The sequence below is a fragment of the Eurosta solidaginis genome, chromosome 1, assembly GCF_040869045.1.
Source record: "Eurosta solidaginis isolate ZX-2024a chromosome 1, ASM4086904v1, whole genome shotgun sequence".
Classification (NCBI taxonomy): domain Eukaryota; kingdom Metazoa; phylum Arthropoda; class Insecta; order Diptera; family Tephritidae; genus Eurosta; species Eurosta solidaginis.
Genome location: NC_090319.1, coordinates 256,679,003 through 256,695,396, shown reverse-complemented (window position 1 = coordinate 256,695,396; position 16,394 = coordinate 256,679,003). Strand labels below are relative to the sequence as shown.

The 16,394-nt window shown below is 36.6% G+C and overlaps 1 protein-coding gene across 1 annotated transcript in view; it reads right to left on the bottom strand.

The window, feature by feature from the left end:
- The window catches only part of LOC137242148 (membrane alanyl aminopeptidase-like), a 164,084-nt gene that overhangs the window by 89,123 nt on the left and 58,567 nt on the right, over positions 1-16,394 (bottom strand). The window lies entirely within an intron of this gene.

Here is a 16,394-nt window from a genome sequence, read left to right as displayed (position 1 = left end):
ATATATAGTATATATCTCATACAACCGATTGTTCAGATAAGAAACTTTTCGCAATTTCTACCCCATTTTAACAGCTATAAGCTTCAAATTTCACTGATTGCATACGTATATAGCATATATTGTTGTCTGAAAAAATCATAGAGATCGGTTGTATATATAGTATATATCTCATACAACCGATTGTTCAGATAAGAAACTTTTCGCAATTTCTACCCCATTTTAACAGCTATAAGCTTCAAATTTCACCGATTGCTTACGTATATAGTATGTATTGTTGTGTCAAAAAATCAAAGAGACCGGTGATATATATAATATATATATGATGGTATATATAATATATATATATAGTATATATATTTTTTTTTACGATTTCGGCCCCATTTTAACAGCTAGAAGCTTCAAATTTCACCAAATGCTTACGTGTATAGCATATATTGATGTCTGAAAACATCATTGAGATCGGTGGTATATATAGTATATATCTCATACAACCGATTGTTCAGATAAGAAACTTTTCGCAATTTCTACCCCATTTTAACAGCTATAAGCTTCAAATTTCACCGATTGCTTACGTATATAGCATATATTGTTGTCTGAAAAAATCATTCAGATCGGTTGTATATATAGTATATATCTCATACAACCGATTGTTCAGATAAGAAACTTTTCGCAATTTCTACCCCATTTCAACAGCTATAAGCTTCAAATTTCACCGATTGCATTCGTATATAGTATGTATTGTTGTGTCAAAAAATCATATAGATCGGTGATATATATGATGGTATATATAGTTGTTGTTGTTGTTGTTGTTGTAGCGATTAGGTTACTCCCCGAAGGCTTTGGGGAGTGTTATCGATGTGATGGTCCTTTGTCGGATACAGATCCGATACGCTCCGGTAACACAGCACCATTAAGGTGCTGGCCCGACCATCTCGGGAACGATTTATATGGCCACATTGAACCTTCAGGCCATCCCTCCCTCCCCACCCCCAAGTTCCATGAGGAGCTTGGGGTCGCCAGAGCCTCGTCTGTTAGTGAAACGGGATTCGCCGCTCGAAGGTGAGGTTGACAGTTGGGTTGGAGAAGCTATATATTGCGCTACACAACCCCTTGAATCCCATGGTATATATAGTATATATATATAGTATATATATATTTAAACAAGTAAGGAAGGTTAAGTTCGGGTGTAACCGAACATTACATACTCAGTTGAGAGCTATGGTGACAACATAAGGGAAAATAACCATGTAGGAAAATGAACCGAGGGAAACCCTGGAATGTGTTTGTATGACATGTGTATCAAATGAAAGGCATTAAAGAGTATTTTATGAGGGAGTGGGCCATAGTTCTATAGGTGGACGCCATTTAGGGATATAGCCATAAAGGTGGATCAGGGTTGACTCTAGAATGCGTTTGTACGATATGGGTATCAAATGAAAGGTATTAATGAGTATTTTAAAGGGGCGTGGACCTAAGTTCTATAGATGGACGCCTTTTCGAGATATCGCCGTAAAGATGGACCAGGGGTGACTCTGGAATGCGTTTGTACGATATGGGTATCAAATGAAAGGTGTTAATGAGCATTTTAAAAGGGAGTAATCCTTAGTTCCATAGGTGGACGCCGTTTCGAGATATCGCCATAAAGGTGGACCAGGGGTGACCCTAGAATTTGTTTGCACAATATGGGCATCAAACGAAAGGTGTTAATGAGTATTTTAAAAGGGAGTGGGCCTTAGTTCTATAGGTGGACGCCGTTTCGAGATATCGCCATAAAGGTGGGCCAGGGGTGACTCTAGAATTCGTTTGTGCAATATGGGTATCAAATGAAAGGAGTTAATGAGTATTTTAAGAGGGAGTGGGCCTTAGTTCTATAGGTGGACGCATTTTCGAGGTATCGCAATAAAGGTGGACCAGGGGTGACTCTAGACTTTGTCTGTACGATATGGGTATCAAATGAAAGGTGTTAATGAGTATTTTTAAAAGGGAGTGGGCCTTCGTTTTATAGGTGTTCGCCTTTTCGAGATATCGCCATAAAGGTGGACCAGGGGTGACTTTAGAATTTGTTTGTATGATATGGGTATCAAATGAAAGGTGTTAATGATTATTTTAAAAGGGCGTGGGGCTTAGTTCTATAGGTGGACCCCTTTTCGAGATATCGCCATAAAGGTGGACCAGGAGTGACTCTAGAATTCGTTTGTGCAATATGGGTATCAAACGAAAGGAGTTAATGAGTATTTTAAGAGGGAGTGGGCCTTAGTTCTATAGGTGGACGCCTTTTCGAGATATCGCCAAAAAGATGGACCAGGGGTGAATCTAGAATGCGTTTGTACGATATGGGTATCAAATGAAAGGTGTTAATGAGTATTTTAAGAGGGAGTGGGCCTTTCTGGAACAGGGGTGACTCTAGAATTTGTTTGTACGATATGGGTATCAAATGAAAGGTGTTAATGAGTATTTTTAAAAGGGAGTGGGCCTTCGTTCTATAGGTGTTCGCCTTTTCGAAATATCGCCATAAAGGTGGACCAGGGGTGACTCTAGAATGAGTTTGTACGATATGGGTATCAAATTAAAGGTATTAATGAGAGTTTTAAAAGGGAGTGGTGGTAGTTGTATATGTGAAGGCGTTTTCCAGATATCGACCAAAATGTGGACCAGGGTGACCCAGAACATCATCTGTTGGATACCGCTAATTTATTTATATATGTAATACCTGCCAAGATTTTAAGGGTTTTTTATTTCGCCCTGCAGAACTTTTTCATTTTCTTCTACTTAATATGGTAGGTGTCACAACCATTTTATAAAGTTTTTTCTAAAGTTATATTTCGCGTCAATAAAACAATCCAATTAGCTTACCATGTTTCATCCCTTTTTTCGTATTTGGTATAGAATTATGGCATTTTTTCATTTTTCGTAATTTTCGATATCGAAAAAGTGGGCGTGGTCATAGTCGGATTTAGTTAATTTTTCATACCAAGATAAACTGGGTTCAGATAAGTACGTGAACTGAGTTTAGTAAAGATATATCGGTTTTTGCTCAAGTTATCGTGTTAACGGCCATGCGGAAGGACAGACGGACGACTGTGTATAAAAACTGGGCGTGGCATCAACCGATTTAGCCCATTTTCACAGAAAACAGTTAACGCCGTAAAATCTATGCCCCTACCAAATTTCAAAAGGATTGGTTAATTTTTGTTCGACTTATGGCGTTAAAAGTATCCTAGACAAATTAAATGAAAAAGGGCGGAGCCACGCCCATTTTTAAATTTTCTTTTATTTTTGTATTTTGTTGCACCATATCATTACTGGAGTTGCATCTTGACATAATTTACTTATATACTGTAAAGATATTAAATTTTTTGTTAAAATTTTACTTTAAAAAAAAATTTTTTTTAAAAGTGGGCGTGGTCCTTCTCCGATTTTGCTAATTTTTATTAAGCGTACATATAGTAATAAGAGTAACGTTCGTGCCAAATTTCATCATGATATCTTCAACGACTGCCAAATTACAGCTTGCAAAATTTTAAATTACCTTCTTTTAAAAGTGGGCGGTGCCACGCCCATTGTCCAAAATTTTACTAAATTTCTATTTTGCGTCATAAGTTTAACTCATCTACCAAGTTTTGTCGCTTTATCGGTCTTTTGTAATGAATTACCGCACTTTTTCGGTTTTTCGAAAATTTCGATATCGAAAAAGTGGGCGTGGTTATAGTCCGATATCGTTCATTTTAAATAGCGATCTGAGATGAGTGCTCAGGAACCTACATACCAAATTTCATCAAGATACCTCAAAATTTACTCAAGTTATCGTGTTAACGGACGGACGGACGGACGGACGGACGGACGGACATGGCTCAATCAAATTTTTTTTCGATCCTGATTATTTTGATATATGGAAGTCTATATCTATCTCGATTCCTTTATATATGTACAACCAACCGTTATCCAATCAAACTTAATATACTCTGTGAGCTCTGCTCAACTGAGTATAAAAAAAAAAAATATATATATAGTATATATATATTTTTTTTACGATTTCGGCCCCATTTTAACAGCTAGAAGCTTCAAATTTCAACAAATGCTTACATGTATAGCATATATTGATGTCTGAAAACATCATTGAGATCGGTGGTATACATAGTATATATCTCATACAACCGATTGTTCAGATAAGAAACTTTGCGCGATTTCTGCCCCGTTTTAACAGCTAGAAGCTTCAAATTTTACAAAATGCTTACGTATATAGCATATATTGTTGTCTGAAAAAATCATAGAGATCGGTGGTATATATATTATATACTTCATATAAACTGTCATTTTGACCCCTTTTTTACGGCTAGAAGCTTCAAAATTCATCAAATTTCATCAAATAGTTACGTTTACGTCATATATTTTTGAAATACGTGATTCGTAGTCAGACCGCAAAAAACGTGAAGCTTTGCATCCTCACACAGATTACCTACCTATTTTTATACCTTTCATGAAAATGAAATGGTATATTAATTTCGTCACGAAACCGAAAATTGTAAGTCCTTAAAGGAAAATAGATAGACCCACCATTAAGTATACCGAAATAATCAGGTTGAAGAGCTGAGTTGATTTAGCCATGTCCGTCTGTCCGTCTGTCTGTTTGTATGCAAACTAGTCCCTCAATTTTTGAGATATCTTGATAAAATTTGGTGAGCGGTTGCATTTGGATGTCCGATTAGACATTTGTCGGACCCGACCGGATCGGACCACTATAGCATATATCCTCCATACAACCGATTTTTCAGAAAAAGAGGATTTTTGTAATATCTTACCCAATTTAACAGATTGAAGCTTCGAACTTCACCATATACTTTCGTATATTGCACATATTGTTGCCTGAAAAAATTTATGAGATCGGTCGTATATATAGTATATATCCCCCACAACCGATTGTTCAGATAAGGAACTTTTCGTAATTACTGCCCTATTTTAGGAGCTAGAGGCTTCAAATTTCAACGAATGCTTACGTATATAGCATATATTGTTGTCTAAAAAAACCTTAAGATCGGTGGTATATATAGTATATATATGGTGGTATATATAGTATATATATATTTTTTTTTTCGCAAATTTTAGCCCCATTTTAACAGCTAGAAGCTTCAAATTTCACCAATTGCTTACGTATTTAGCATATATTGTTGTCTGAAAAAATCATAGAGATCGGTTGTATATATAGTATATATCTCATACAACCGATTGTTCAGATAAGAAACTTTTCGCAATTTCTACCCCATTTTAACAGCTATAAGCTTCGAATTTCACTGATTGCTTACGTATATAGCATATATTGTTGCCTGAAAAAATCATAGAGATCGGTTGTATATATAGTATATATCTCATACAACCGATTGTTCAGATAAGAAACTTTTCGCAATTTCTACCCCATTTTAACAGCTATAAGCTTCAAATTTCACCGATTTCTTACGTATATAGTATGTATTGTTGTGTCAAAAAATCATAGAGATCGGTGATATATATAATATATATATGATGGTATATATAGTATATATATATAGTATATATATATTTTTTTACGATTTCGGCCCCATTTTAACAGCTAGAAGCTTCAAATTTCACCAAATGCTTACGTGTATAGCATATATTGATGTCTGAAAACATCATTGAGATCGGTGGTATACATAGTATATATCTCATACAACCGATTGTTCAGATAAGAAACTTTGCGCAATTTCTGCTCCGTTTTAACAGCTAGAAGCTTCAAATTTCACAAAATGCTTACGTATATAGCATATATTGTTGTCTGAAAAAATCATAGAGATCGGTGATATATATATTATATATTTCATATAAACTGTAATTTTGACCCCTTTTTTACGGCTAAAAGCTTCAAAATTCATCAAATTTCAGCAAATAGTTACGTTTACGTCATATATTTTTGAAATACGTGATTCGTAGTCATAGGTTTTACATGCAGACCACAAAAAACGCGAAGCTTTGCATCCTCACACAGATTACCTACCTATTTTTTATTTTATATTTATCTTAAAAATCGTTTAGATATGTTCAAATTTCACCAAATGTTTACGTGTACAGCATATATTGTTGTCTGAGAAAATCATAGATACCGGTGGTATATATAGTATATATCCCATACAACCGATTGTTCAGATAAGAAACTTTGCGCAATTTCTTCACCATTTTAACAGCTAGAAGCTTAAAATTTCACCAAATGCTTACGTGTATAGCATATATTGTTGTCTGAAAAAATCATTGAGATCGGTGGTATATATAGTATATATCTCATACAACCGATTGTTCAGTTAAGAAACTTTGCGTAATTTCTGCCCCTTTTTAACAGCTAGACGCTTCAAATTTCACCATATGCTTACGTATATAGCATATATTGTTGTTTGAAAAAATCATAGAGATCGGTGGTATATATATTATATACCCCATTTAAACTCTAATTTTTGCCGCCTTTTTACGGCTAGAAGCTTCAAAATTCATCAAATTTCATCAAATAGTTACGTTTACGTCATATATTGTTGAAATACGTGATTCGTAGTCATAGTTTTTACACGCAGACCACAAAAAACCTGAAACTTTGCATCCTCACACAAAGTACCTACCTGTTTTTATAGCTTTAATGAAAATGAAATGGTATATTAATTTCGTCACGAAACCGAAAATTGTAAGTCCTTAAAGGAAAATAGATTAAGTATACCGAAATAATCAGGTTGAAGAGCTGAGTTGATTTAGCCATGTCCGTCTGTCCGTCTGTCTGTTTGTATGCAAACTAGTCCCTCAATTTTTGAGATATCTTGATAAAATTTGGTGAGCGGGTGTATTTGGGTGTCCGATTAGACATTTGTCGGAACCGACCGGATCGGACCACTATAGCATATATCCTCCATACAACCGATTTTTCAGAAAAAGAGGATTTTTGTAATATCTTACCCAATTTAACAGATTGAAGCTTCAAACTTCACCATATACTTTCGTATATTGCACATATTGTTGCCTGAAAAAATTTATGAGATCGGTCGTATATATAGTATATAAACCCCACAACCGATTGTTCAGATAAGGAACTTTTCGTAATTACTGCCCTATTTTAACAGCTAGAGGCTTCAAATTTCAACGAATGCTTACGTATATAGCATATATTGTTGTCTACAAAAATCATAAAGGTCGGTGGTATATATAGTATGTTAGAGCATACTAATTAAAGACCCTATATTAGCAACTCAACTACATAACAGTTCTTTTCCAAATCTTCTCTCATTTGTGCCGCTATATCAGGCCACCTAATATTCACTTAATATGTACATAAGATTTTATCCATCATACATTACATTAAACGTGCTTAAACTAAACGGTCGTGTGTTTTATTTCCTCGGAACCCTTTTTTCTACTCATATTGGTTATGGGCCCAGAGTAAGGCTCCTTCATAAAATACACGTTGTGCAAAAAATAAATAATTAGTTTAAATATATGTGATTATCGTTGGTCGATAAAATGGCGAGTGCAATATCGCAAGTTGATAAATTGAATGGCGAAAATTATGCAGTTTGGTCCGTCCAAATGAAAAGTCTTTTGGTGACATTAGACTTATGGTACGTCATTGAAAATTTAAGTAGCAGCACAGCAACGACAGAACAGAAAGCAGCTTGGTCGGCGGATGATAAAAAGGCGCTAGCGACAATAACACTTTGCGTGAAACCATCAGAGTTGTTACATGTGAAATCGTGTGTGACAGCGAAAGGTGCGTGGCTGAAGTTATCCGAAACTTATCGAGCGAAAGGGCCAGCACGAAAAGTGAATCTATTTAAGAAGTTGGTTCGATTTCAATTTGAGCGCAATCAAAGTTACGGCAGTCAAGTAAATAAATTTTGCTTAATAGCAGAAAGCTTGAAGGAAATAGACGTTTCAATTCCCGACGACATCCTCAGCAAAATGCTACTTTGCAGCCTTCCGGATGATATGGAGAATTTCGTTGTCGCCATCGAAAGTCGTGATGAATTACCCAAGGTGGACAATTTAAAAATGAAAATCTTCGAAGAAGAAGAACGGCGTAAAGGAAAGGTTAGTGAAGGTGAGCAAGTGGTGTACGCAGTAGACGACAAGAAAAACAAGCGCCAGTCAAAGCGAAAGCCGTGGAATAGTAGGAACAATAACAACATAAAGTGCTATGGATGTGGTAAGCGAGGGCATGTGCGATCACAGTGCAAAATTGCATCAGCAAATACGGAAGTAGTGTTCGGCTCATATGGCAGCAACTCAACAGGCAATACCAAGGAGTGGATTCTTGACAGTGGAGCATCGTCGCATATATGCAACAACAAAAGTGAATTTTCGTCGTACAGAGAGCATTCTCAGAAGGTAATATTAGCATCTGGAGAAAGCGTTTTAGCAAAAGGTATAGGTAATGTGCATCTTAAATCAGCTCACGCTGACATTATACTAACCGAAGTACTCTTTGTGCCCGAGTTAAAATCTAATTTTTTGTCTGTAGGCAAAATTATTTGTAATGGAAACTCAGTAAAATTCACTGAGAACACAGCTTGTGCTTATACAAAACACGGTTATTTGATTTGTTTAGCTGAGAAGCGCTATGGTATATTTGTTGCTAAATTTATACAAGAAGAATATGCGTATATGAGTTGTGAGAAACCCAATGATTTTGATTTATGGCATCGACGATATGGTCATTTGAATGCGCGTGACTTATATGCATTGTCCAGTAAAGAAATGGTTCGCGGGTTAGATGTTAAAATGCCCAAAGATTTCTCTTGTGCAACTTGCGCTTTATGCAAAATTTCATGTAAACCATTTTGTTCATACCGCACTGTTCTAAGTAAAAGTAAATTAGCAGTAATACATACGGATATTTGTGGGCCGATGCGAAATACTTCGCAGGGTGGATCGGTATACTTTATTACTTTTATTGATGACTTTACACGGTACGTAAGTACGTATTTTTTGAAGCATAAATCAGACGCACTGAATGCGTTTAAAGAATTCAAATTAAAAGCTGAAAATGAAACTGGTTGTAAAATCAAAATTTTGCGTAGCGACAATGGTAGGGAATACCTAAGCTCTGAGTTTAATTTATTTTTGAAGCAAAATGGAATAGTTCACCAAACGACCGTAGCATACACACCCCAGCAAAATGGGATTGCTGAAAGGGCAAATAGAACATTAGTTGAAATGAGTCGTTGTATGCTAGAAGAGTCAAAATTGCCTAAAAGTCTATGGTCTGAGGCAGTGAATACGGCAACTTATTTAAGAAATCGCGCTCCTACAAAAGTTTTGCAAGGCAAAACACCATACGAATGCTGGTTTGGTTGGAAACCATCGGTTTCACATCTAAAAACGTTTGGTTGTGATGCAGTCGCATTACAAAAGCAGCATAATGTATCGAAATTTGAGCCAAAAGGGCGTAAATTGATTTTTGTTGGTTATTCGAACCAAAGTAAAGCATACAGATTATATGATAGTGAGCGCAGAGTAATAGTGACTTCTCGTGATGTTAAATTTTTCGAGAAATCTCTCCCACAAAGTCAATTGTCTCTGGATTATCCAACGTCAGCTTCTAATGATGAAAGCTTTACTACACATGTTGTTGTAGACGAATATGTGCATATACGAGACCGTAGCCAAGACATTGTTAGTGTAGATGAAAGTCAAAATAGACAATCGGAATGTATTCAAGGCGGAAATAATGAAATGATACCTAGCAATGCAAGTGATGGAAAATGACGAATGCACGGGAAATATTCATAATGAAGCTCAAGAGAGTACATCAGATGAAGCAGAGGCGACAAACGTTGATGGAAAGAGGAAAAGAGGCAGGCCGAAATTGAATAGAACTGGAAGGGTTGGTAGACCAAGAAAAGTCTTTGTGATGGACGAAAACGCCGCTCACGAAGTCGTAAATTCAATTGTTTGCGATCCAATTTCAGTCAAAGATGCACTTGAAAGTCCAAATAAAGAGAAATGGTGGGAGGCCATGAAATCAGAGTACGACTCTTTAATTAAGAATGAAACATGGCATTTAGTTGACAAGCCCGAAGGTAAAAATGTCATTGGCAATAAATGGGTTTTTTCAACGAAGCGGAGGTGTGATGGTAGCGTCGAAAAATATAAAGCGCGTTTAGTTGCGCAAGGTTGTTTTCAGAAGCGCAACGTTGACTACCACGAAACGTATGCACCTGTCGTAAGACATTCCACAATAAGATTAATTTTAGCTATTGCGGTACAGTATAAATTACTTGTAAATCATATTGATATAGTCGCTGCTTATTTAAATGGTTCTCTTAACGAAGAGATATATATGTACCAACCCGAAATGTTCGTACAGAAAGATCAGCCAAATAAAGTTTGCAAATTGAAGAAATCGCTGTATGGGCTTAAGCAAGCAGGCAGACAGTGGAATAAGAAGTTTAATGAAATTTTGTGTAGTATAGGTTTCCATAAATGTTTGTCAGACAATTGTGTTTATATTATGTCGAAAAATGGAGAAATTGTTATTGTGGCTTTATATGTTGATGACATGATGTTAGCATGCTCAAATCAATCAACAATGAGTGACGTAATAACGCAATTAAAAATGTTTGTTGATATTGTGGACCGTGGCCCAATTTCATTCTACCTTGGAATGGAAATAGAAAGAGATGGTTTGAGAGGTCCAATTACTGTTCATCCAAGAAAATATACAACTGAACTTCTGAAAACTTGGAATATGACAGAGTGTAAACCAAGCTCAACGCCTTTTGCTATTGGAACTGAATTAGAGAAATGCACGAATGAAAATTGTAAAGAGGTTTATGATGAAAAAACTGTTCAGTCGCTTATTGGTGGTTTAATGTACCTGGCGGTGATATCAAGGCCGGATATTAGTCATACGTTATCTAAACTGTCGCAATTTAATAACCATCCACATAAGCAGCACTTTATAGCAGCAAAGCACATTCTTCGTTACCTCAAATATACGGCTAATGCGAATTTTACATACAGCAGAATGGATCGAACACTTTCTTGCTTCACTGATGCTGACTGGGGATCCAACATTGTTGACCGAAAATCTTATAGCGGTTACATTGTTTTTCTTGCTGGGGGCCGATTGCTTGGGAATCAAAAAAGCAAAATACGTTTCACTTAGCTCAACAGAGGCTGAATATGTAGCCATGTGCGAGGGGGCTAAGGAGGTAATTTTTTATCGTCATCTGTTAACACAGCTTGGCTTAACAGAGTATTGTAAATCTGCAACGGTCATTAACAGCGATAACCAGCGAGAAGAATTTCTTGTTCGTAATCCAGTTACTAAGAAGAGAAGTAAACATATAGATATTAAATACCATTATCTTAGAGAAAAATATGAGTCAAATGATATTGATATAATGTATGTGCCATCGGCAGAAAATGTTGCCGACTTGTTAACAAAATGTTTACCTAAGAACAAACATACGAATTGTTGTAAATTACTTAACTTAAAATTGTAACTTGAAAATATTTTTGTTATTATTCGAATTTAAATCGATCATATGTCTATTATATATTATGATATGTATTTATGTATTTGTGTTGAGTGGGAGATTGTTAGAGCATACCAATTAAAGACCCTATATTAGCAACTCAACTACATAACAGTTCTTTTCCAAATCTTCTCTCATTTGTGCCGCTATATCAGGCCACCTAATATTCACTTAATATGTACATAAGATTTTATCCATCATACATTACATTAAACGTGCTTAAACTAAACGGTCGTGTGTTTTATTTCCTCGGAACCCTTTTTTCTACTCATATAGTATATATATGGTGGTATATATAGTATATATATATTGTATATATATATATATTTTCGCAAATTTTAGCCCCATTTTAACAGCTAGAACCTTCAAATTTCACCGAATACTTACGTATATAGCATATATTGTTGTCTGAAAAAATCATAGAGATCGGTTGTATATATAGTATATATCTCATACAACCGATTGTTCAGATAAGAAACTTTTCGCAATTTCTACCCCATTTTAACAGCTATAAGCTTCAAATTTCACCGATTGCTTACGTATATAGCATATATTGTTGTCTGAAAAAATCATAGAGATCGGTTGTATATATAGTATATATCTCATACAACCGATTGTTCAGATAAGAAACTTTTCGCAATTTCTACCCCATTTTAACAGCTATAAGCTTCAAATTTCACCGATTGCTTACGTATATAGTATGTATTGTTGTGTCAAAAAATCATAGAGATCGGTGATATATATAATATATATATGATGGTATATATAGTATATATATATAGTATATATATATTTTTTTTTACGATTTCGGCCCATTTAACAGCTAGAAGCTTCAAATTTCACCAAATGCTTACGTGTATAGCATATATTGATGTCTGAAAACATCATTGAGATCGGTGGTATACATAGTATATATCTCATACAACCGATTGTTCAGATAAGAAACTTTGCGCAATTTCTGCCCCGTTTTAACAGCTAGAAGCTTCACATTTCACAAAATGCTTACGTATATAGCATATATTGTTGCCTGAAAAAATCATAGAGATCGGTGGTATATATATTATATACTTCATATAAACTGTCATTTTGACCCCTTTTATACGGCTAGAAGCTTCAAAATTCATCAAATTTCATCAAATAGTTACGTTTACGTCATATATTTTTGAAATGCGTGATTCGTAGTCATAGTTTTTACATGCAGACCACAAAAAACGTGAAGCTTTGCATCCTCACACAGATTACCTACCTATTTTTATACCTTTCATGAAAATGAAATGGTATATTAATTTCGTCACGAAACCGAAAATTGTAAGTCCTTAAAGGAAAATAGATAGACCCACCATTAAGTATACCGAAATAATCAGGTTGAAGAACTGAGTTGATTTAGCCATGTCCGTCTGTCCGTCTGTCTGTTTGTATGCAAACTAGTCCCTCAATTTTTGAGATATCTTGATAAAATTTGGTGAGCGGGTGTATTTGGGTGTCCGATTAGACATTTGTTGGAACCGACCGGATCGGATCACTATAGCATATATCCTCCATACAACCGATTTTTCAGAAAAAGAGGATTTTTGTAATATCTTACCCAATTTAACAGATTGAAGCTTCAAACTTCACCATATACTTTCGTATATTGCACATATTGTTGCCTGAAAAAATGTATGAGATCGGTCGTATATATAGTATATATCCCCCACAACCGATTGTTCAGATAAGGAACTTTTCGTAATTACTGCCCTATTTTAAGAGCTACAGGCTTCAAATTTCAACGAATGCTTACGTATATAGCATATATTGTTGTCTAAAAAAATCATAAAGATCGGTGGTATATATAGTATATATATAGTATATATATATATATTTTCGCAAATTTTAGCCCCATTTTAACAGCTAGAAGCTTCAAATTTCACCGATTGCTTACGTATATAGCATTTGTTGTTGTCTGAAAAAATTATAGAGATCGGTTGTATATATAGTATATATCTCATACAACCGATTGTTCAGATAAGAAACTTTTCGCAATTTCTACCCCATTTTAACAGCTATAAGCTTCGAATTTCACTGATTGCTTACGTATATAGCATATATTGTTGTCTGAAAAAATCATAGAGATCGGTTGTATATATAGTATATATCTCATACAACCGATTGTTCAGATAAGAAACTTTTCGCAATTTCTACCCCATTTTAACAGCTATAAGCTTCAAATTTCACCGATTGCTTACGTATATAATATGTATTGTTGTGTCAAAAAATCATAGAGATCGGTGATATATATAATATATATATGATGGTATATATAGTATATATATATAGTATATATATATTTTTTTTACGATTTCGGCCCCATTTTAACAGCTAGAAGCTTCAAATTTCACCAAATGCTTACGTGTATAGCATATATTGATGTCTGAAAACATCATTGAGATCGGTGGTATACATAGTATATATCTCATACAACCGATTGTTCAGATAAGAAACTTTGCGCAATTTCTGCCCCGTTTTAACAGCTAGAAGCTTCAAATTTCACAAAATGCTTACGTATATAGCATATATTGTTGTCTGAAAAAATCATAGAGATCGGTGGTATATATAATCTAATCTAAGATCTAATATCTAATATCTAATATATATTATAAATGGGAAAGTTTGGATGTTAAGATGTTTGGATGTTTGGATGTTTGGATGTTTGGATGTTTGGATGTTTGTCCAGACGTTTGTCTTTGTGACTCAATAACGCAAGAACGGCTGGACCGATTTGGATGAAATTTTGCACACATATAGCCAATAGTCTAGAAGGATCTACTAGCTATATATTTTTCAAAAGGGGCGTGGTCCCCGCCCCCCAGGAACAGTTATAATTTAATTATTATATTTTTTCGTCTTTGCGACTGAATCACGCCAGAATGGCTACACGGATTTTGATGAAATTTGGGACACAGACAATAGTCTACTAGCGAAATTTTTTTCGAACATGGAAAGAGGGGTGGGGGTCCCACGACCCCTTCTAGAAATTATTTTTCATAATTTTTACACATTATAACTTTACGTATACTGGCCTTCACCAATATCACAGACTCAAGGTGTCAAATAAGTCGAGGGCTTACAAAGTAAGCAGTGACACCCTCCGCCCGCCCCCCTTTATCTCCCCCTCTGGTGTAAAATCCATAAATTGTTATAACTCAATCTAAATTTTCTCCTAAATCAATAGTTTTTGGTATCTGGTACATACAGAACGAGATCTAGACAATTTTGGAGGAACGATCAGTGGTCCTCTCCTCTACTTCCGCCATCCGCCCTCCATCAATTGTTCTTATTAGCACGCTTTTATTAGCTTTACCTGTATGTTTCTATCTAACTTTTTATTCGCTCCAATGCGCCTGCTGCCTTATTAACATGGTTTTATAATTAGCTTCACCTTATTTGTAATCCCGTAAGGGTCATATCGAGACCCTTCCGGGATCATTTCTGGATGGTTTTCGGGATCGGTCCGCGATTACGCCGGGGTAATTTCGGGACTTTTTCGGGACTATTTCGGGATCATTTTGGGACCCTTCCGGGATCATTTCTGTATAGTTTACGGGATCCGTCCGGGATCCCGTCGTGGTTATTTTGGAACATTTTCGGGACTATCCCGGAATCAGTTCGGGACTATTTCGCGATCATTTGGGGACCCTTCCGGAATCATTTCTGGATGGTTTTCGGGATCCGTGCGGGATCTCGTCGGGGTCATATGGGGACTTTTTCGGGATCATTTGGGGGCTCTTCCGGCATCATTTCTGGATGGTTTTCGGGATCCGTCCGGGATATCGTCGGGGTAATTTGGGGACTTTTTCGGGGCTAATACGGGATCATTTGGGGTACCTCTAGGGGTCGTTTCGTGACTTTTTCTGTTTTATTTCGGGATCATTTGGGGACCCTTCCGGCATAATTTCTTGATGGTTTGCCGGATCCATCAGGGTCATTTCGGGACCATTTTGGGATCATTTGGGGACCCTTCCGAGATCATTTCTGGATCCGTCCGGGATGCCGTAGGAGCCATTTCGGGATTTTTTGTTACTTTTCCGGGATCATTTCTGGATCTGTGCGGGATCCCATCTGGGTCATTTCCGGACTATTTCGGGATCATTTTGGGATCCTTCCGGAATCATTTCTGTATGGTTTTCGCGATCCGTCGTTGATTCCCTCGGAGCCATTTCGGAACCTTTTCTGGAGTATGTCGGGGTCATTTGGGGACTTTTTCGGGATCATTTGGGGCTCTTCCGGCATCATTTCTGGATGGTTTTCGGGATCCGTGCGGGATCTCGTCGGGGTCATTTTGGTGACTTTTTCGGGATCATTTGGGGGCTCTTCCGGCATCATTTCTGGATGGTTTTCGGGATCCGTCCGTGATATCGTCGGGGTCATTTGGGGACTTTTTCGGGATCATTTGGGGGCTCTTCCGGCATCATTTCTGGATGGTTTTCGGGATCCGTCCGGGATCCCATCAGGGTAATTTCGGGACTATTAGGGGATCATTTGTGGACCTTTCCGGCATCATTTCTGGATAATTTTCGGTATCCGTCCGGGATGCCGACGAGGTCATTTCGGATTATTTCGGGATCATTTGGGATACCTACTGGCATCATTTCTGGATGGTTTTTGGGATTCGTCCGGGATCCCGTCGGGGTCATTTCGGGACTTTTTCTCGACTAATACGGGATCATTTGCGGACCCTTCCGGCATAATTTCTGGATAGTTGTCGGGATCCGTTCGGGATCCCGTCACGGTCATTTCGGAACTATTAGGGGATCATTTGAGGACCTTTCCGGCATCATTTCTGGTTAGTTTTCGGGATCCTTTCCGGGTCCCATCAGGGTCATTTCGGGA